General features: G+C 36.2%; 1 protein-coding gene across 10 annotated transcripts in view; it reads right to left on the bottom strand.

Moving 5' to 3' along the window:
* Positions 1 to 21,775, bottom strand: part of CHST15 (carbohydrate sulfotransferase 15) — a 133,266-nt gene that overhangs the window by 59,606 nt on the left and 51,885 nt on the right. For 2 of the 10 annotated variants that reach the window (XM_007478839.3, XM_016427894.2), the window contains exon 3: positions 18,403 to 18,471. The exons of 7 other annotated variants lie outside the window; for them this stretch is intronic. The gene's annotated coding sequence lies outside the window, so the exon portion shown is untranslated. Of the gene's footprint in view, positions 1 to 1,551; positions 1,589 to 18,402; positions 18,472 to 21,775 lie in introns of those variants that run through there. One more of the 10 variants, XM_001376086.4, reaches the window with a different exon arrangement.

Raw genomic sequence — 21,775 nt, 5'->3', positions numbered from 1 at the left:
CATTTTCAACTTTATAAAGTGCTTTCCAGTACAATTTCTTATTTGATGTAAGGTAAACAGCACAGGCATTATTTACCCTGATTTCACAGATGAAGAAATTAAGGTTCAGGTTAAGGAAACTAACCCAAGGTCAAGGAGCAGGGACAAGAAACAGGCAGATTTTCAGACATCCCAAGCATTCTATACATTTTATCATGCAGTCTTTCACATTGTTCAATTAATAAAAGGAAGATAGATATTTTCTCATCCGCACCCCCAAAAAAGCCCTCCCAAAAGAGAATATATACATAATAAAATGACTCAGTTATGTACATAGGTTTGCAAAGCATTTTACATATATTCATTCAAGTCTCATAGAAATCTCGAGGTATATGTATTATAAGTATTATTATCCCTATTTTATAGATGAGAAAACTGAGATTAAGAGAGATTAAGTATTTTAATCATGGATTGAGTAAGGGTCAAATATGAAATTGGAACCCAAGTCTTCCTGATTCTAAATGGGAATCTGCCCATTAGGTGTTACATCACATAACAGAAAATTTAACAATAACAATAGTGTTTGACTACACTGTTTAAAAAAATGAATTTTAAATTGTATTTAAATTTAAATTTTAAATAATTTGTTATTCATAAAAAGTCTAATTAAGGCATATTTCAACACCGGCCACTCTTCTTTGCTCAAAATAAGTAATTTATTTTCCTTACAGTTGATTTTTTTGTAAATTCAACAATTTACTGTCAATCACTAGGCAAATTACAAAGGAACCTTGATGCCTAAATCCATTCATTAATCCTTAAGCAGAAACTTAAATTAAAATGCATCCAAGCCTTGGCTAAACTCTGTACCCTAAGGAGATGAACTATAATAATGGGTACTCTGTATCAGCTACATGAGATTAGACTACTTTCCCTAAAATAGAAAGCATTCCATTTTTCAGTCCCTGCTTGGATGGCCTCAGTATTAACCTATGCAACAGAAGTATCATTAGCAAACCATTTATAAAGAAATTGTAATTGAGAGGCCCAGAAATACCACTTTGTATTAAGTAATTGAATGCCCCCTCAGTGTTAGATCAATAAAGGGCATCCAATTTCACCCTGGCAAACTTATTAAATTATTACAGATATATGCTGAGATGGCAGAAGAAAGATGTCTGAAAAGTTCAAGAGGAATGTGGATAGACTTAAATAAATAGTCTCATTTAGATACAACATTTATTTTTACCCTTTGGGGAGAGAAGAGTAAAATTGCTAATTACATTATTTTCTTTTATGTTTAAAAAATGTGTCTTAATTAGCCTCATGTAAAACAGAAATTGTTCTAATTATGCCAAGTAACTGAAATCTATCTTTTGGCTATGTATGAAAATATTTTTCAGGGAATATTCATCAACATAAAGTCTATTTTCCACTTTTGGACAAAGTACATTTTAGGATGTTTCGCTTTCCCTGATGTTTCATGTGACATGGTCAAAGTGCTCAAGAGACTTTGGGGTTCTGAACAGACAAATGATTCTTGTCAAACTCTACCTAGAGAGTTGTACTTACCATAGAATGATGTCCAATAACTAGAACAAAGCTGCCTTTAGGCTGGAGAGTATAGAAAAGAGAAGCCAATTAGTTACCCAGGAGGTATGACATGATTAATGTAATAATATAAGGGATATGGAAACAGACTAAGCCCCTTCCCCCAAACATTTTGAAATCTCAAGAAAGCGTTTGAAACTTTATTCTAATCTGAAGCTTTGAGGCATCTGAAATCAGAGAAAGTGTCAGCTTTTTCTTAGTTCTCCATTCTGGAAGTTCCTAAATGTTCCCACTCTTCACATTAGCTCCCCCCAAAAGCTAAAAACCACCTGAGGGTAAGAATCAAACAAGGAGATGGAAGAAATTCTATTCTATAGAGAGGAACAGAAGCAACTGACATGAAAATAATACTTTTCAACCAAAGATCAGCGAGTTGATGCTTTTTTACTTAAATTATCCTTCAGTAACATTGAAACTGACAAATGGAACAATAGGAGAAAGTGAGGTAGAAAGTATTCCCTTATTAGAACACATGTTTATGGTCTCCTGCTATTCTATATAAAATTACTTAGATAATTCTTCCTCTCCTGATGAAGTCATCACACTTCGTCTCTACCTACAGAAGCTGTAATTTCTTTTTTAATCTCCCATCTTGCTTCCTTCTGTTGTCCAAGCCCTTCATCTAATTTAATTCCCTACGAAATACCATCTTTCCAATTACTCCATTACCTCCACATTTACTTCAATGCCATCTGTGCTTTGCCTAAAACAGTGATGTAGGGGAACTTTTGTCCAGTCAAAAATTCAATTCATGCATAAATGTGAGGCAACATTTTTTATTGTTTCATTCTTTATCAAACACTTAGTCTACATTAAAATAATGCAACTTAATATGCCCATTTTGTGCCACTTACTGAACTTTAAATAAACACGAACAGTCTAATCTTCTCATTTTGCAAATGAGGAAGCTGAGGCAGACAGCAGTGAAGTAACTTGTCCAAGGTCACAAAGATTATAAGAGTCTGTGGCTATATTTGAAACCAGATAGTCCTGATGCCAGGCCCAGAACTCTCTTCATGATACAACCTTGATGCTTTTTAGTTGACAGTTAGCCTCCATACAACCTATATTATATTCATATAGCACTTTTAAAATTTGGTAACACATAGTGATAACTACGAAATATGAGAAAGAGTTCTCCTTAAGTGTTTACACTTTGCTCATAGGTGACTGCTCAGGAACTCACTCTTAACCTAATTTGTACTTATTTCAAAAAAATATATTAGTTGGTTATTTGTTTACTCACACACCAAAAAATTAAGATTAAAAGCAGGATATCAGAAAAAGGAAGTGATAACTAGTAACAGGTACACTAACAGTAGCAAAAAAGGTAAACAGAAGGTCTAATAGAATGGGAGAAGAAAAAAAAGTTTATTAAAAGGAGATGTAAGACTAGAAAGACAGTGGGAAGCTTTCCTGCATTAGGTCAGTGTTATATAGTCCTTAAGAAAAAGGACCCAGGATCACCATCAAGCCATGAAGAGTAATCAAAGTAGAACTTTGGTATTTATGTGAAGACTTGGTGATTTTATCAGTGTGGGTATTTTGTCCAATTGTACAGACTAAAATCCCTTATCATTATATGCATTTCTAATCCATTTATCTCCATAAATACAGAAGAGAAGATCCACCAATTACACTGGAGGATTTACTTGGTTCTTCTAATATTTTAGAAGGGAATGCCAGAGTATCACTCAAGATGTATAAGTGAGATACAAATCTCATGAATGAGTAGTTTCTGACCTCAAGGAACACAGACTCATACCCTACCTACCTAAATTCTAACTCCATGGCTTATTAATACAAATAGCCAAAAGGAGAAAGGACCTACTTGTACAAAAATATTCATAGCTGCTCTTTTTGTGGTGGCAAAGAATTGGAAACTGATGGTGTATCTATCATTTGGGGAAAGGCCAAATAAATAAAATAAAAGGAATAAATAAATATGATGGTGATGGAAAACTATGGACCAATAAGGAATGATGGGCAGAATGATTTCAGAAAAAGCTGTAAAGACCTACATAAATTGATACGAAGCAAAATAAGCAGAACCAGGAGAAGACTGTACACAGTAAGAACAATATTGCGTGATAATCCACTGTGAAAGCCAGCTAATCTCAGCAACACAATGACCCAGGACAATTCTGAAGGACTTAGGACAAGGAATGCTATCCATCTCCAGAGAAAGACCTGTTGGATTTGGAATGAAGAGTAAAGCATTCTATTTTTCACATTAGTTTACTTTTTTTTTGGGGGGGGGAGGATTGGTTTTATGTGAGTATTCTCTTACAACAATGACCAATATGGTAGTATGTTTTACACGGTAATATACAGATAACCCAGATCAAATTACTTACCATCTTCAAAAGTGGAGAGGGAAGTGAGAGAAGAAAACAATTTGGACCTTATACTTTTAGAAAACATGCTGAAAAATGTTATTACATGTAATTGGGAAAATAAAAATTTCTTTAAAAAATATTAATAGCCAGTAGTGTACTCAAAAGAATTATACCAGGGTATGCATAATAATAAAAATAACTGATTTCACCTGGCCACCTACATCTCAGCTGTATATCCAGGTATCTAAGAGGTGAAGCAGAATATATGAGTTCCAGGAAACTAGCTCAGACCAGCCAGATAGCTTCATCCCTTTTTCATACAAGACGGACTCTCCCTGCTTTTGGTCACACCTATTCCTCCTTCTACTCAATTTTGGACCCAGCTCATCTTTTATTTGTAATACCTCTCCAAGGCAATCCATGTAAGTAGGTATGCCCAGACATATGTAGAAAGACAGGAAGAAACAGGCAAGCAAGTAGAGAATTAGACAAACTCAAGCTATCAATAATCATTTATTAATAATCTATTATAAGTTCAAGCACTGTACTAAGCCTTGAGGCACCAAAGATAACATTTTGTAAAAAATTCCTGCTCTCAAGGAGTTTATATTCTCCCAGGGGAGACAGCATGTACACATATATAATTATTTGTAGGATAAAAATATTTTAAAAATAGAAAATAAATATAAAGTAGTTAAATACAAGATAATCAGTGAGGAGGGCACTAATAGTTCCAGGTTGTGGGGAGGGAGAAAAGAAAGATATCATGGTGGTAGAGCTATATCTTGAAAGAAAGCAGGGATTCTATGAGGCAGATGTTAGGAGGAGGTGTGTTTCAGGCATGGGAGATGGCTGTTGCAAAGGCATGAAACAAGAGAAGGAGTATTATGTGTGACAAGTAGAAAGAAGGCTAGTTTGGCTGGACTAAAACTGCTTGAAGAGGAATAATGTATAATGAGGCTGGAAAGATAAATTGTGGCCAATCTGTGAAGGTCTTTGAAATCCAAACAGGAAGAAAGGAAGGAAATAAGCATTTATTCAGAATACTCTGTGCCAGGCAGAAGAGTTTAGATAGTTTATTCTAGGGGAAATAGGGAGCCTCTGGAATTTATTGAGTAGGGAGGCCATGGTGAGCTTAAGAAAAAACACTTTTGTCATTGTGTAGAGGATGGATTAGAGTAGAAATATAAGGCTGGGAGGGTAATTAAGTGACCATTCTAGGGTTCAATCAGTCTCAATCAGGGTATTCATTCAACTAGCTTCCTAATGTAATACAAGTATTGCATCCACTTTTTTTTTTTTCCATTACAGATAAAATAAGACCAATTTCTTTAAAATTCTGAATCTAAAACAATTTAGATTATGAAGATGCAATACAATTAGTGGTACAGTAGACTGAATGCTTGATTTGCTATCAGAGGACTTGATTTCACTTTACCACTTAAAAGCTATGTAATCTTGGGCAAGTCACTTTCTTCCCAGACCTCTATTTTCCTAATATGTAAAACAAAGAGGTCAGATTAGTTAAGGTCCCTTCTAAAATCCTAGGATTTCCTAAATCCTAGGATCCTGATATAGCTTCCAGTAGGAACATTTGGAATTTCTCACCATCAATAAGAGATCCCTCTCCCCTCTTGTTTGGATCTCATGAGACATATTCAAAGACATCTGCAAAACCCTTGTGGTTTGCTTTATGTTAATTTAGTAGACTGTTAAACAAAGTTATCTCTTCAATTATCTCTATCACAATACCTTGTATAATTTAAATCAGTGCATGAGAGACACCTTCAGTGTCTGAAGCCATTCAGATATAGTTATTAATATGTATGTACACAGAGGTGTGTTTACATACAATTAAACATATATGCATGTGTGTGTTTGTTTATGTACATGAAGTAGTGAGAAGGATAAGTGATCCACTTGGCTCTTTGCCCTGCAGTGTTTTATGAAAGGTTTTGAGTTTAGGTTCCATTTCTAAATACTGCCAAGAGTGAGGCAAGAATATGGCTGATAGAGGGGCTATCATAAATCACAGGGCTGTGGGTGGGGATTGCTCAGAGAGAGTGGGGGAAAATGTGACTTCAGGCAAACAAATGGCTTAGCTTTCAAGTCTGGAATACAATTTCCTTTTTTTTTTTTCAAAGCACTCTTCCCCCCACCCCCCAAAATCCCTAGTGGGATTTTGCTCTGCATGAAGGGTGAAAGAGACAGGGCTCCTCTCTCTTTTACTGGATGGAGGAAGCAGAACAAAAGGAAGAATGAAAAGAAAAAAAGAGTCCACATAAGTTCCTAATCTCACACCTTGTTTAAAACACCATCTCATTCTGTGGTTTTATGCTTGAACTGTTTGAATTCAAGGTTTGTGCCTGGTTTATTTTAAAACTCATAGGATACCAGATCTACTTCCATGACCAAAAAAAAATGTAATGATGTTGGATTGTTTACCTAACAGTATGTAGCAACAAAAAGTCAAAAATTGGTCTGTCTCTGAAATAAATGGACATTAGATAAAGAGAGCCAGTTGAAATTGCAACTGAGACAATGCATTTGTTAAGGGAAATATCAAGATCCAAGACATAGAACAAAGGAATAGGGAAACACTATTCCCCAAAGGAATATGTAAATATTATATTACCAAAGACAAGAGGAACTACTTAGTACTCTACTAAAAGAGTGAACCTACTCATTTTTACAGCATCTGAACTATGTATTGTGGAAGAGGCATGAAGAGAGAAAGGTTTTGAAAGACAAGCCAAGATGCTAAGTCCCCAGCTTAGTCTCTTGCATCTTGCCTTGTCCTTCTAAACCTTTCTCTCTTCATGCCTCTTCCACAGTAATTTAATAAAACAACATTACCAGGTTTTCAGAATCTATGTCAGCATTTTTTTTTAGATTCATAAAACTGAGAGTCACAGAAAATATTACTATCTTTTTACTAATTGCACCTAATAGATGTAAGTAAAACTTCTCAGTTTGCTAAAATCTGATCTGGATTTTTGAGGGTGATTTAGTTTCCAGAGCTAGAGCAAAGAGCACCTAAATAAAAATTGATGGAACACTAACTTTATGCTGAGCCCTTTAGGACCTTGGCTGCATGATCAATTCAGATGAGTCAGGCTGAAAAACTCCTTAATTGGTTTTCTATGACACTGCAAAATAAGATAATTAAACAACTCTCCATTTTGCATTAATAATAGCTCCCATTTATACAACTTTACCATTTAACAAGAAATGTTTTCATGGCAATTGTGAATTCAGCAATAAAAATATTATCATCTCTATTTTACAGGGGATAGAAAGGTTGAGGTCTTTAAGGAATCTATCCATGGTAGAAGAAGAACTCACAGGGTCATAAGAATTTGGAACTGGAAGGTCCCTTAGAGATGAATTAGACATCATTTTATAGATGAAGAACAGGAGATTAAGTGAAGCAATAAGCAAAGGCAGATTTTGAACCCAGATCTACTGAATTCAAATCTAGTTCTTTTTACATAATTCATCTCCTTGTCTGTAATGTCTATAATATCTATAAATTTCTCATATCTTTGGCTATTCATACTTTACCCCATCACTTCCCAATGTTATAAAGCCCATACAGACAATCAGAGTCTTTTTAAACTATGAAACATTTAATGAAGTGATTACAAATAGTATTTATAGTAGCTTCACACAGAAGACAAGAATTTTCTTCACAGCTAAAGGATTAGGTCCAATTGTCTTCAAGTACAATATAGTGATTCCATTAGGTTGCAGAATTGATCTCTGTTCTGATTTATCTTTGCTACTAGGAGGTGTCAGAGACAATGGGATCTTTTGAATATCCTCTTTTGATAAAATATTCTCAGATAAAGCAATATACTTCAGTTCTCTCTTATACAATCACACAATTTATACCCAAAATATAGTCAGGTATCTCTATCACTTCCTGATACACAGAAAAATCAATTGTTTTATTAAATAGAAACTCAAAAGACTTCAAAAATCCAATGTTTCCAACATGCAGAAAGAGTGGATGCTTCTCCATTAAATGGCTAATTATTTTTTTTCATCTGACTAGTGCAGGGAGAATGAGTTGAAAAAAATAAGCCCACACCAGAGAATTTTAGTGTTAAAAGCTGGAATTTGAATACAGATCTTCAGAAACTAAATACAAAATTCTTTCTACTATAGCATACAGTCATTCAATACTCATTCATCTATTTCCAGTTGTTAATTAAAATCTAGTTATTAATTAAATTAAAATGTTACTGGTATTGATTGTTTAACAGGATTCAGGAAATTAATGGCCAGAAAAAGGAAATGGGGTCAGTCAGGTAGCAAGAACAACCAGTGATAAGTGAATAGCTTAAGAAATACAGGGTTACCCCTGAGGGAGGTCCCAGAATATCAAGTATAACTTCTGCAAGAGAATCATAGAAAATGGATGAAGAATCCAACAAGATCAGTGACAAAGAGGTTACCCAAATTTTTATGTTCACAAATCTAATGGAGAACTGAAAAGGTTAGATTGAACATGGACATTATTATAGCCCACAGAAATATATGAAGGGTTTTGTACTAGGTTTTTACATTTTTTAAATTTAATTAATTTAGAATATTTTCCCATGGTTACATGATTCATATTCTTACCCTTCCCTTATCCTGCCCCCTCCCAGAGCCGGTGAGCCCACTGAGTTTTACATGTATTATTTATGAAAACCTATTTTCATAGTATCAATATTTGCAAGAGTGATCATTTAAAGTCAACATCCCCAAATCACATCCCCATTGAACCATGTGATCAATCTTATGTTTTTCTTCTGTGTTTCTACTCCCATAGTTCTTTCTCTGGATGTGAAAAGTGTTCTTTCTCATAAATCCCTCAGAATTGTCCTGAGTCATTGCATTACTGCTCATTAAAGAAGTCTATTATATTTGATAGTGCCACAGTGTATCAGTCTCTGTGTACAATGTTCTCCTGGTTCTGCTCCTTTTGCTCTGTATCAATTCCTGGAGGCCATTCCTGGTCACATGGAATTCCTCCAGTTCATTATTCCTTTCAGCACAATCATTCCATCACCATCAGATACCACAATTTGTTCAGCCATTCCTCAATTGAAGGGCATCCCCTCATTTTCCAATTTTTTGGCACCACAAAGAGTACAGCTATGAATTTTTTGTGCATGTATTTCCTTATTATCTCTTTGAGGTACAAACCCATCAGTGTAGTGGTATGGCTGGATCAAAGGGCAGGCAGTCTTTTAAAGTGCTTTGAACATAGTTCCAAATTGCCTTCCAGAATGGTTGGATCAATGCACAACTCTACCAGAATGCATTAGTATCCCAATTTTGTCACATCCCCTCCAACATTTATTACTTTCCTTTGCTGTCATATTGGCCAATCTGCTAGGTGTGAGGTGGTGCCTCAGAGTTGTTTTTATTTGCATTATACTAGTTCTTTTAATTAAATTATATTTTCAGACTTTACTTGGATCACCAACCTATGTAATATTGGAGCTGGAAGGGATATTACATCATTATCTATTATCTATTCTTCATTTCTTGATGAGGATGATAAATTTAGAGTAGTTACATGACATGGTCGTATGGTTAGACCAAGACTAACCCCTACATCTCCTGACTCTTCATCCAGGACTTCCCACTGTAATATTCCATTAAGTGTGTTTTTATTTTTTTTGTCTTTCATTTCAAAGAGGTTGAATGGAACCACAGAGTCATATCTTGACTCAAGCATAAATTGGGTTTAAATGAGGCATAGATAAACAAATTAATCAGGTCAATTCTTCCAGTCATCAAAGTACAGTGTCAAGCCAAAATTCAGGATAATTATAGATGGTATGAGATGCCATGGATGACCTTGGTGTCTTCAATGTCTGACCAAGCTCCACATCATCAGAGCTTCAGTTGCCTTCATGTTTATTGGAACAAACTGAACAAATTGTTCTTACCTACCCAATCCAATAGAATAAATCTTCAAATGCTTGGACTATAAATATTCCTAACTTACTAATGGTTTTGAGGTGTGTCAGCTGCTCTCAATCTGGTTTAGCCTTCCCACCAAGTCAGTTTTACCAAGGTCTCTGAACATGCTACCGCATTTTAGAGCCATAGGCGAGAGTTGTGTGAAAGGTAGACAACTAAGGTGGATGAGCAGTCCTGAAAAGAGTTCAGCAATCTCTCATACCAGAGGTGTTAGTCCTCCTGGACCACCCCATATGCTCAAATGTGATTTTACTTTTTTGAGAAAAGCTGCAGAGAATGCACCCATTATAGATAGTTATATAACTTAGGGGACATCTAGGTGATGAATAATGGTGATTTTATGCATGAAGACATTTGAAATTAGGCAGGAATGAGCAAAAAATAGTATATGACTCATTCTGTGATCTAAGGACAATACTTAAAGTCATAGACTACAGAACTTGAACTTAATTACTATTGTAGTCAGTTCAAAGACTACCAGATTGTTAAATTTTCAGGATAAACATTTATACTTCAAAAATCTTCAAAGTTACAAACCAGGGTTTGATTTATTATCTTGTTTGCCTAGACTTAAGAAAGTGGTTGTAAAATGTAAATAATGCAGATTAAATTTAAAAGTACATTGTGTTTATGTCCCCCCACCCACCTCCTAGGGCCTGTTGTTAAAAGCTTTACCAGAATTTCACTAGATATTAGGATTCAGGAACTATTATTTCTGGATCTCTACTGCTAATTTCATGGATAAAGAAGTAAAGGCATGGAATCATTAAGGAACTTTCACAAAACTATGGAAATAATTAGTATTAGTAGCAGGTAAAAAATTCCAATCTCCTGACCCCTTTCTTTCCATCCTCTTCTCTCTTCAGAGACACTTTAGGCTCCTAATGGGTTATATGGTTAGATGAAGATATGCTTACAGTTAAGAAAAGTGTAAACTTATATTGTCGTGATTATTAATTTCATGTGCCAGTAGTATACAAGTTTTAAAGGCAGATGAGCAAGCAACAAGTATTTATTAAACGATTTCTCTTTTTGAGAGACTGGGCTAAGATAATACTAAGATAATTATACAAATAATAAAAATTATAATTAGGAATAGAAAAGCCATAATGCTGCCCCAGTCTGATCTCTCTCCTGCATCCAAATTAGACAAAGGAAACTGTGGAGTAGAGGGATTATGGATTTGAGGGTGGGAGGGTCAGGCCATTGTCCCATCAAAACCAAGTCCAATGTGATACAACTTAGGGTGCAGAAGATTATTTTTTTAAAAAAGGGTAAACTGCCTAAGAAGGCAGATGTCTTTCATGATTGGGCTGAAAAGGGAGGGTTTGCATATAGATAGGGCTCTCTCTTTCAAAACAACTTGCAGTAATGATAATGCAGATGTACCATTGCACCCTGGAATGAATAGATTATAGGAGTCACAATTGAAGGGATAGCAGCTGCACACTCCTAAACAGATGGCCCTGAAGATCTGAATAGTTTTAAATATTATTTCCTTTCCAATGATAAGCAAGATAAGGCCTCAGATAACCCTTGAATAAGGGTAGTCACCTGAGAATTCTTCTTCTAGGCCTCTTTCTTTTGTTGGAACATGAAAAATCTAACTAAACTTCTCAGAAATGAGATGTTCCCAGAGGGTTTTCTATACAACCAAGTAGTGCTATTTTTCTAGAAGGGGTCTAATGCCTGCAGATATGAAGGTGGGGGCCATTCAGCCAGTCAACATTCATGGATGCCCTCAGAAGGATAGAAGGAGTCACCAAAGAAAAATGGTAGTAAGATGCTTCTGCAGTTGGGGAAGTTCATGATGTAAAAGCATCAGTGTCTATGAGGAAGGAAATCTTAGCCTCATTTTATCCTAATCATTCTTGAATTTATCTTTGAATCAATGTCATTTTTTCTACCTAATTTCTGTAATTTTCCACAGTTGTAAAAAAACTTCTAACCTCCTTTTTAAGATAAGTATAAAAATCACACCTTTTGGGGCAGTAGCCTTTCCCCCTATCTGACAGCCTAATTAAAAAAAATATGAAAGAATTAGTCAGAGATAACCACTTTATATTAGGACCAAAGTATGGCCCCAGAAGTGAAAAGGCAATCTATTGCAGTAAAAGACCTTTTGGAAAGATCAGTCACCTGCCAAAGAAGGTATCTGGTACAAGCATGTAGAGTCTTCAAACAATGACACTACTCAAAAATGTATGAGTATGTGTGAGAGACATCTTGAGCTATGAGGGCCACATATGGGAATAAATTTAAGAGAAGGAAATTATTATTATTAAATTGGATGGAGAGATAGATTATTCCATAAAGAATTCAGTCTCTTGTCTTTTTCACCTTTTACCTCTCAGAACAGAGGACCACAAATACTGTGGGAATTTCTGGATGGGTGTTTTAATAACTAAATCTGGGTCCAGTGGCCAAAGAACAATTAAGGATGAAAATAAGAAGACTGCATATATTGAAAGTCACAAGACAGCCATGCATAAATACTTTAGGAGAGAAGCACTGTCTTTGAAGTGATAATGGAGAATTAAATTCTACCAGAAACACTCTAGAACAATTCCCAAAGATTTCAAATAGGAACTTTCCCTAAGAGAGAAGAATTTAGTCTTTTAGTAGGAAGGCTAGAACTAGAGAAAGTAATTAAAATAATAATGGCTTGAGTTACCCTACTCTAGGCTTGTGTTTGTACTTTCAGAATACACATGGTTTCTAGCCAACTCATCCCATGCAGACTTGGAATCCAAACTCATTGGAGCAGTACATACCGAAGACAAAGAAAGCACCAGCATCTTTACAGACAGAAATTAAGGACATTGTCCATTCCACTAGAATAGTGGATATGCCCAGGTTATCAAAAGATATTTTCCTCATTAAAATGGAAATGCTCAAAAAACCTTTGTTCTTAAGGGGGAAAAAAACACCAGCATCACAAATAGGAATATACCATGATCATAAAAAGACTGAGCTGAAATACTATACTGACGAAGTTTATCTGCTAAGCAAGGAAGGTTGATGGGCCTGGGAAGAAGACATTACCTTTTGCAATTAAGAGAACGAAATAATAATGATGAGAGATGGAAGGCAATAAAATTAGGCTGCCAAGTCCCTGGATGCTTTCTGGGTATTTAGCCATCATGTAAACAAGTAAAGAAAAAAGCTGTTCAAAAAGTAGCTCTCAGACAAATGAATTCTGACCCTCCCTGACAATGCTAATGATCTATGATATGAGAAATTGGTAACCTCTTCAGCCTAACCATAGAAAAGGAGATATGGTCCATAATCATTTGGAAGATAGCCCTGACTCATTATGAAGGTCAGGACTCTTCCTCTGACAGCTAATTTCCAACATCTTTAGGATAAAGGTAGGAAAATAACATCACAGACTTCAAACACTATTGGCCCCTCTTAAAAACAAAAACAAACCCTATCCATCAACTTATTCTCAGGCAAGAACTACTGATGGTCTTCATTTGGGAAAAATAAGTTAAAACACTCAGAAATTGCATCCAGATGTGTAGCCCTGAAGTTGTATCGCCCCTTCCCACCTCCACCTCCAAAGACTAATAATTTGACTCTGCACAATACAAACTCTATCTAACAAAATTGCCCCCAAAGCACTGATGACATGTTATTGGCAAACCATGTTGGGGGCAGGGGAAGGGGAGGAAGTATATGAAAAGGAAAGGGAGTGAAAAAGAGGGGATGATGAATGAATGAAGAGGGTTCTATCAAATTCTAGATATGTGCTAAGCACAGTGTGCTAAGTGCTGAGAACAAAACCAGAAATTTTTAAAAATTTCTGCTTTCAAGGAGCTCACATTCTGACTGGTGAAAAAAAGAGTATAAAGAAAGGTTCCTCTGTAGGATTGATGGAAAGGTTTGGTAGTTCTTAGGATATTCTATTGGGGGGATGATTGTGCCCTTTCTTGGCATTAAATTTCTAGAATTTTCTGTGTCCAGGTTTATCTATGATTATAAAATTTCCAACAGTTTTTGCCATCCTATTGTCCTGTCCTCATGGCTTTTAGACTATATTACTATGTAATAACGTGGTGTAGTAGACAGAGAGCTGATCCACCTCTGACATATACTGAGTATTCCGAGAAAAGGATGATTTACCTTGCTATCACAATGTGGCCTGTTTAATACCTCTGCTCTAGACAATTTGCTATCTCCAGAAAATTGTAGAAAAGGGAGTGAATTTCATCTGCATGGAGAATTTCCCCACCAGAGAGTTCCTTAGAATAAAGAAATCAGAGGTCCAGTTCCTAACCCTATCCTTCTATGTATCTTAACCTATATTTGTTCTTTATTGGCTTTTGGCTTCCTTGAAATATGCAAATACTTACCCAAGTGACTCCCACTGGGCCACTTGTCAAAAGGAAGGGGAATAGGATAACTTTTTATTCCCTGTCCATCCCTATATTTAATACGTTTTAATATAAGATCATAGATCATAAAAGCATAGCATATTGAAAGCTAGAAGGAAATTTGGATATCATTTAGACTAGTTCCTTTATTTTATAGGCAAGTATGGAAGAGTTATGAAGGAAGAGAGAATTTCAAGCATGCAAGAGAGAAAGCTGGGGACCTCATCTGCCAATCAAGGTGAAGATTCCAAAACAGAATGTTCCCAGGAAAGGCAGTTGGAGCCTGGCCAGAGGAGATGAACAGAAACTTCTTCTCTGGGGTTACTGACCAAGGGAGTGACCTGGGTGGCTCTGACAGAGTGGTGGAGAAGAAGCTGGGATTTCTAGCTTTGAACTATTTCTCTTGGTTTTGGAGAGAGACTTCCTTGGCTTCTGGTTGAAGGGGGAAGAAACTGAGAACTGATCCCTGTTAGCTTCTGTCCCAGGCTGAAGGATCCTTGGGGGGCTTCTGGAATTAATTTGAAAAGAAATTAAATTTTTTGGTGGTTTTGTGTAATTGGAAGAAGAAAGAAGACTTAACAGTTGTCCTCCATCTCTCTGACTGTCCCTGAGTCACAGTTGTGACAAGACTGACATTTTCCATAATCCTCCTAATTCTCCTCATAGATTAGGGACACCCCTATCCCTTTCACCTTAATCTCCATCCTGTTGTTCCCAATAAACCCCTTTACTTGAGAAAAGAAGAGTAAAGAATATTTCTCAAATCTCATAGTTCCCCTGAGTTACTTAAGTGACTGACTAAGACTGCAGGAGGAGAAAGGGAGGCAGGAGGGCGTGGGTGGAAACTGGGAGGTGAAGGAAGGACAAGGGTAGGAATATCTTGATCTATTAGCCATCAATAGTGATCAATAGGCAACCCCAGAGTAAACCCTCTAGCAGCATCTCTCTAGCAGCCAAAGTACCTCTATCTCCATTTAATCAGGCACTCTCAGGGTTCCTCTAGCAGCTCTCTAGTCAGCAAAGCCAGAGTATCCCTTTACTGCAACTAGAAATAGCTTCACAGATTATCTATTCTATTACACAAGGAAACAGAAGACTAGAGAATCTAAATAATTAGTCTAATGACACAGAATAGGTTATGTCTAAGCTAACATTGGATTTCAGATTCTGGGCTCCATCTAAGGCTTTCCTACTACTACAGCATGCATTTTAAAATTTATTTTTAATACTTAAGAATACATGAAAATGGTAGTCTTTCCAAACATTATGATTCTAATCTGAGGTAAAAGTATTTTAAAAAGTATCAATATGCATACATGCATATACAGATGTGTATATATATATATATATATGTATATATACAATTACAATATACAAACAAAATTTCTCCAGCCTCAACCAACCAGTCTCATAAATACATTTCAGGGTATATACTATACTCCCTTTCAACACATCCCACAAAACTCCAAGTACTTTGCTTAGCAGGAAAATGTCCTCCCCTTAGATCACTTTCATTCTTTTCCCATAAATGAAACTTGGCTCTATTTCAAAAACATCAAGTATTCATAGTAAACTGAACCTCAAATTATCTTTTTTGTTCCCTTAACTACTTTCCCCCTCTTCCATGCCTATTATCAATGAGCTGAGAATGTACTATGACTGGGCAAGAAATGTTCACAAAAGTGACAAAATACCAATTGCATATGGTAATTAAATGAGCATTCTGTAAATCAACGAAGGGCATTCATTTGTGTCTACAGAATTCAAAACTAGCATAAAAGAAGAATATACCAGGTAAAATTTAACCCCAGTTAAGTTAGAAAAAATCTAATCAAGCATATTCATTTCTGACTCATTTGCTACATCACTATATCCCCTTCTGTCCTGGAAGTTCTTTCCTCATTTCTAATCATTCAATTATTGTACTGTAATGTGCTCAGAAAAAAAAAATGAAAGACTTGTTTTCAGTTAAGACAGGAAAGTTACTAGCATCAAGGTGGTAGAATTTCTTCCTTCAAAAAATAAGGGAGCTGGATTAGACACATAGTCAGTGGACACAACCAAATGACATGGATTTGGTCATATGCTGGAGTGAAAAAATTAGTTCAAAACCTGCCTCAAATATTTAGCTATATAACCTTGAAAGAAAAACTTATTTCCTTCAGCCTCATTTTTCTCAACTACAAAACTGTAAGAATAGCAGCACTTATCCCCCACAATTTTAAGGATCAAATGGGGTAAAATATGAAGTGCTTTACAAATCTTAAAGCAATATATAAGTACAAGCTATTATTATCATTTCACAGTATTCATGTTATATGAGTGGAGTTAGACAGCATATCCAAATGATGGCTGCATTATTTTAAAACCAGTTTCATAAATAGCCTTAAGTTGCCCCAAGAGCATTTTATGGCTAAAGGCATAATATCACTTTCAAAATTAACTTCAAGAATAAATAATCTCAAAAAAAAGGAGCCAGTGCACCAACTCAGTGCTAGAACTCCTACCTTATTAGTTAAGCTAGAAAAGAACTGTTAAATAAATTCAGAGAGTATGGAAAATGTCACAGAAATAGACCAAATTCAATTGAAAGCCTTTTAAAGACTGCCGCCATAAAGTTCCATTGAATCTTATACCATTATTGTCTTATGGACCTGAATGTGGCTGGGGCAGCTGGGCATAATAAGGTATGGCATCTAAACATGTTACTTTCATATCCTACAATCACATCCCAAAATAAATTACAGAAAACAGGCTAGATTCTTTGAGCCCAGCTATGTGACATGGTAAAATTCAGGGCCATCTATATGGAAAATAGTTCAAATTTCAGTTCTACCATTTACTAGCTGTGTGATTTTGAGTGGACTCTTTGCCCTTTCTGGGCCACAGTTCTTCCTTGGGAAAATGAGGGCGTTAGATTGACACCATGGTCAATTTAGTAAGAACAGAAGATTTATTCAAATGACATGGGTTGAATCCCAGCTACACTGCTTTCTGGTTGTCTGAATTTAGGAAAATCACTTCAGTACTGTGCATTGGTTTAGGAAGTAATTAGACCACATCAGAGCTTAGATCTCTTCAAATTCAAATCTATAAATCTATGATTTCTAATGTCCTTTTCCACTCAAAATCTTAGAACTGTGTAGATCGAGAAGGGCAGCAAGGAGAATAGTAACAAGACTATTAGAATTTATAGAGTCAATCATGGCTTAATGCAGATATTTTTCAGCATTTATTTTAAAGTTAAAGTTGCTTATAATGAATGAAAACAAATACTAATTTCTATCATCCACTATACAAAAGACTAAAATGTTATAGTTGCTATATAGTTATTTTTCAGTCACATCCAACTCTTTATGACCCCTTTTGGGTCATATGACTTATATCTTATGACCCTTTCTTTGGTAAAAAAACTATATTAGTTTGCCACTTCCTTCTCCAGCTCATTTTACAGAAGAGGGAACTGAGGCAAACAGGATTAAGTGACTTGCTCAAGGTCACATAACTAGTAAGTGTCTGGGACCAGTTGACTTCATGAAGAGGAATTTCTCTAACCGTAGGACTGGCATCCTATCCACTAAAATGTTACTGGGAGGTTAATATATTTTATATGACTATAGCTTATATTATAGTTCTGAAGCTAATGCTGTTTTCAATTTAGTCTGGAAATGACAACAAAAAATGGCTATGAGTACGTATACAGTAAGAAAACATCTAATTGCCCTTGGTGAGTTCAAGTCACTTGACCCAGCTGATGACACGGGGGAGTAAAAGAACTTGCAGACATGTTTGTTAGGCCACTTTTATTATTACTGAAACCATCATGGAAAATAGAAGAGGTATAAGAAGGAAGGAGAGCAAATGTTCTGATTTTCAAAAGGAGGAAAAGAATACATTCTGTAAACTATATCCCCATGAGTTTGACTTTGATACTTATGAAAATTCTAGAATGTGTTATTAAAGAGATGGTTGGTGCATACCTAGAAAGAGAAACAGTAATTACAAAGGACTCTAGCATGGCTTCATCAACATGTCAATGGCAGACTAAGTGCAATTCCTTTTCTAATATAATTACTGAAATAACAGATAATTGGAATGTTGTTATATCTTACCTCAATTTAAGAAAAACTTTTGACAAAGAATCCCCTCCTGTTCTTGTGGAAAATATGAAGATACAGGATCTAGACAATAATTCAAGAAGGCAGATTCAAAACTGGTTGGATGGAAGTGATTCCAAGGGTAATTGTTAATGACAACGTAATGCAAACAAACATGACAGGAAATTTCCAGTGGATTTCCATTCTCCCTTCCCATAATATGTCCCTGGCCCTGGGCTGTTTAACATTTTTTATGAAACTTCAATAAAACTGTGCATAGAATGCTCATCAAATTTGTAGGTGACACAATGCCAGGCAGCCACCAAATCCAGAAAGTTCTTGACTGGTTAGAGTTGTGCTGAATACAAAAAAAAATGAAATTTCAATAAAGATAAATGTAAAGTCTTCCACTTGTGTGCAACAAGAATTCAAACTGAAATGTACAAGATGGAAGAGGCAAGGTTAGATAATTAGGCATGGTGAGATAAAGAGTAAGTAAAGGTTAGGGTTGGTGAGAAAGTATAGGAGGAAAGAGGAGAGGATTTTAAGGCTCTGTTTGGGAAGCTACTATTTCACAAAGAGATGCTGTGAGATTCACTGAATTATAGGCTCCATTAGTTAGAAGTTGTATAAGGCAGCTGAAAAAACGAATAGAACACTAGATTACAATAAAAGAGGGATATCTTCATAAGATGGTGATGTGCCAGTAACACTATATTCTCTGCTTTTTTCAGGCTACAATCTGGAGTACTACGCTCATTTTGGGGCAATGGACGACATTAATGAGCTGAAGAGTATACAGAGGAGAGACATCAAGATTATGAGGGGCCTTGAATCCACATGAGGAGAGGATGCATTGATGAAAATGGGGATGTTTAGCTGGCAGAAGAGAAGTTTGACAGAGGTAGATGGCTAGATCCTATAAGTTACAGCCCTAGTACAGTCTCCCTTTTATAACAGCTTCTCTTCCTTAGTTTTCCAACTGACTAGAGTGGCAGTTAGTTACTGGCTTCTACTCCCCTCCACCAGGAATCAAGATGTTTTTGATCCTGTGTAGAAACCGTTAGGCAGAGCCAGTGACAATGGCTGCTAGCTTCAGGAGTTACAACTGACAGTTGATGACATTTGGTGACAGTTGGTAGCAGTTGGTCACTAAAGCTTTTATTTTTAGTGAGGTCCTATTAAATCCTGGGGTGCCAGTTGTATTCAAGGGGGGGTTAAGTCATAGCCAAGGGGTTCAGTCTTTCAGTATATATAGAGAAAAGCAGGTTCAGGGGAGACAGTTGATGTTTAAGGTTAGCTCAGGGAGAAGAGAAGGGGTTTGAAGATTCCCCCCCCCTTCTGCCTCCCCTCCTTAGCTAAGGCTGCTCTCCCATATTCTTCTGTCCTTCTCATCCCCACTCCACTACTTGAGACCAAAGGGTCTTCCCTTGATCTGTTCATTCACACTTGATTCACAGCTTGGAGAAAAGATAACTATTTTAATGTCAACTCAATCAGGATAATACAAAGGAATAACTGGTAGATAAAGAATGGGAAAGAAAGGTGGGAAAATGGGGTCCCTGTCTCTGTCTAAAACGCTTTTCCTCCCTCCTCAAGTTTGGAGGGAACTCGGGCTTTGGCAGCCTAAGCCCCTGAGAGAAAGTCAGGTTGACTCACCCTGCGTCTGGCCCCTTGGCCACAGTGCAAACTCAGGGCAAGAGGAAGTGAAGTAAAGTTGGACAGATTTAAAATGTCTTTCTCAGGTTTCTTCTTCAATAGTCTTTTCAATTGGGAAATGTTGGGGGAAAAGATTTCCAGCAACAAGCAGGAAAAGTGAGTAACCCTCAGGAGAAAGTCTTTTTCAAACTTCTCTCTTCAGCTTCTCCTGACTGAGAGATCAACTCCTCTACCAGCCAGAGTCTTCTCCTCCTGATTCCAAAATCCTGGGGCCCCTCCCCCATAGAGGTGATCAGTTCTACACACTCTTCAGCCTGTCACTTTTCTTATGTGCCAGCTTCTGTCACAGAAGACAGGGAGAAGAGAGGAAGGAGAAAGGATAGAATGATAGCTTCCTTCATGTAGCTGAAGTAAAACCACAAGGAAGTGGAGTTAACTAATTCTGTTTGAACAGGGGTAAGAGGGAGGGGAAGAGAACAAGGAACAATATATGGAAGCAATAGAAAGATTATTTGAGCTTGGAAAGTTGAGAATATTTTCCTAACAATTAGGGATGTCTAAAAGTAGAATGGGATGTATCTAGGTAAGAGTCTCACATGCCTCTTCATCCAGGAGTGAAAACCAAGGCTGGATTACAATTTTTTGATTATGTTAGAGTGGAAATTTCTTTCAGGTATGGATTAGACTAAATAGCCAATTAGGTCTCTTTTAGTTCTCAAACACCAGTTCTGGGATACATATTTTGATAGAAAATATATAATATAATACAGTTGATGGAGGCTTTCACCTGTATTCCCACTTTCTTGGTGAAAATAAAATCCTGACTCAAAACAAACCTTTAACAAGAAATAGTAGAGCTGGAAATGCCCAATGTTATTCACTAACAGGATAGTAGAATTCTCTATCTAGATCTGGAAAGAATAAGTAAAGGTTTGGGTTGGTAAGAAAGGATAGGAGGAGGGAGGAGAGGATTTTTAGGACTCTGCTTGTAAAGCTACTATTTCACAGAGATAAAGTCAAAAATCAAACCAGTTTTGTGGGAGACAATGGCCTATCTATATCAAAATATGGGTTAATCTCTATGTTTCCAAGAAGTCAAATCACGGTCCAAGATGACGTAAAGCCTTGCTGGACAGGACACCTTAATGTATCCCCTATTTTAAAAATAAATTTCCTTTTCTCAGCCCCTTGTTTTAAACTGACCACTTACTAAATGGGAGGCTTCCAGCCAAAGCAGAGCATCTGGAAGGCTTTTCCAAAGAAACTGCTGAACTTACTGAAATACTGGCCACAAAGATTCATGAATACAGAATGTAATGGTGCAAAAAAAGTTTGAGTATCCAGAGCATGCACTTTAGACTTCAGTGTGATTAATGTTGCAAGACTAACATAATTTTGAATTTCTATAAATTTACATTTTGGAGTGTTTAGAAACAGAATATTAATAATATTTTTCAGAGATTGCTATCCACAATTTTCTGCTACATTTTCCATACATTTTAACTCGGTCATTAATTTTTTTAGGACATTTGAATTGATTAGTATTATTCATTCAATTAGTATTTTCTGAGTGATTATTATATTTTTTAAATTACTATAATCATTTGGAGAATACAAAGTAGAATGAAAAGAATATTACTCCTTCAGAGTCAAGATTCTGTCACTAATTTGCTATGGAGGACAGCTAGGCAGCACAAAAAATAGACTTCCACTCCTGGACTTGGAAGAG

The sequence above is a fragment of the Monodelphis domestica genome, chromosome 1 (genome assembly GCF_027887165.1).
Source record: "Monodelphis domestica isolate mMonDom1 chromosome 1, mMonDom1.pri, whole genome shotgun sequence".
NCBI lineage: Eukaryota > Metazoa > Chordata > Mammalia > Didelphimorphia > Didelphidae > Monodelphis > Monodelphis domestica.
This window is presented reverse-complemented; position numbering and strand designations above follow the sequence as displayed.